The 1,593-nt window shown below is 46.8% G+C and overlaps 1 non-coding gene across 1 annotated transcript; it reads left to right on the top strand.

Annotated features, from left to right (window-relative positions):
• The first annotated feature begins 936 nt into the window (after positions 1–936).
• On the top strand, positions 937–1,018 carry trnal-aag (transfer RNA leucine (anticodon AAG)). The gene has a single exon. It is a non-coding gene; the product is annotated as a tRNA-Leu (tRNA).
• Positions 1,019–1,593: the final 575 nt, after the last annotated feature.

The following is a 1,593-nucleotide window of genomic DNA, read 5'->3' as shown; positions in this document are numbered from 1 at the left end:
TAACTGAAGAACTGGATTTTGTTTTGATGCTTTTTGGATTTTTTCTTTCAGCAGTTGAGTTGCGTGACCGACGGGCAGCGCTGCAGAGCTGCGAGTGGCGGTTGAGAGGTGCACATTTGGCAAGTTGGGGCGGCCCAGGAAGATCGGAAGTGTTCCGCCTTGATCTTAATAGTTCTGTTTAAACATGGGATTGAATCGAGTAGAGGATAAATGTAAAGAGCGCCTGTGGCGAAAAAGGAGCGATTGCAGGCCAAGAGCGAAAGGTGTTTCAAATTTTCGTGGCGCAGGAAGCTGTGTGCGGATAAGCCAGATTTTAAAGCGAGTGTGTCGGAAAGTAAAGAGCGATGTTGTGTGTGAGTAGAGCTCAAGAAAGTTGTGCTTGAAGCTGCGCCCTTGAGTAAAGTTTCAAGTTGTCAGGAAAAGGGCTATCGTGAAAGCTCAAAAATAAATCCAGAAACTGCTGGCAACACTCAGCAGGTCAGGTATTATCTGTGGACAGATACTCGCTTTACCGGGGCGTCATTGTGCACTTTATTGATACTTCACGTTATTCACATCTAACACTCGCAACACCTCCGTGCACCAATTTTTCCTTGCTGATTTGAGCAGAGATCAGCGAGCAATGCAAAATTCATCCACCGTGGCTTCGGATTGGAGCGAGGCCCAAGACTTCTGGTTGAATTTCAGGAAGGAACCGACACATGAAACGGTAAATGCAATAATGGCGCGGATCAGATACAAAACCATGCGTGCAGAGCACAATGGATTAGGAATCCATCACCTCAAACACTCGGCCACCTCGTCGCATGAATATTGCTCAGAAAGCCCATTTATTTGATTCGTTCAATGGAAAATCCTCGACTCAAAGGTCAAAATGCAAGAAAACCACATTTCAATCACCAGATATCAGATTCTTAAGGCAGAGCTTTGACAGGTGGTAGCGTGGCCGAGCGGTCTAAGGCGCTTGATTAAGGCTCCAGTCTCTTCGGGGGCGTGGGTTCGAATCCCACCGCTGTCAGCGTGTAAAGTGCTTGCTATTTTTTCCGCAGCACCGGGCGCGACATTGCTGTTGTTCGGGCATGACTGCCCCACCTGATGCGCTTCGCCTTGATCGTATCCTCGTCCATGCTCTGCGTTGAGGTCGCAGTTTGTTCGGTTTGAATACGAGCTACAGTATAGTTTCGATTACCTCTTTTGTTCTCTACCACATACACTAATAGAATGCAGCAAGAAATCAATCTTTTGCACAAAAAAGAAATATTTTTTGTTGCTGGCAAAAACCGAACCATTCCTTCAAATCCAGCACTCTCACATGCCTGTACTTGATGCTCCACAGTTCAAACTGGCCTGTTTTCCCCACTTTTTCTTCCTTCCACAGCCAATATGCCGCCTTTCCTTTCTTCCTTCCACTTCATGGAAACTATCCTGCGGCATTGCCCACTCCAGCATTCACTTTCATGATCTCACGCCTTTAAGTATGTTCTGCTGCGACCACTGTTTCTATTGGGCAGATGTCCGATTCGCACCAATGTTTATTTGCGCCTTGAAACCAGTCGATACATTTCGATCTGCGTGACCGCTCGACAGACAAAC

The sequence above is a fragment of the Heptranchias perlo genome, chromosome 35 (assembly GCF_035084215.1).
Source record: "Heptranchias perlo isolate sHepPer1 chromosome 35, sHepPer1.hap1, whole genome shotgun sequence".
Classification (NCBI taxonomy): domain Eukaryota; kingdom Metazoa; phylum Chordata; class Chondrichthyes; order Hexanchiformes; family Hexanchidae; genus Heptranchias; species Heptranchias perlo.
This window is presented reverse-complemented; position numbering and strand designations above follow the sequence as displayed.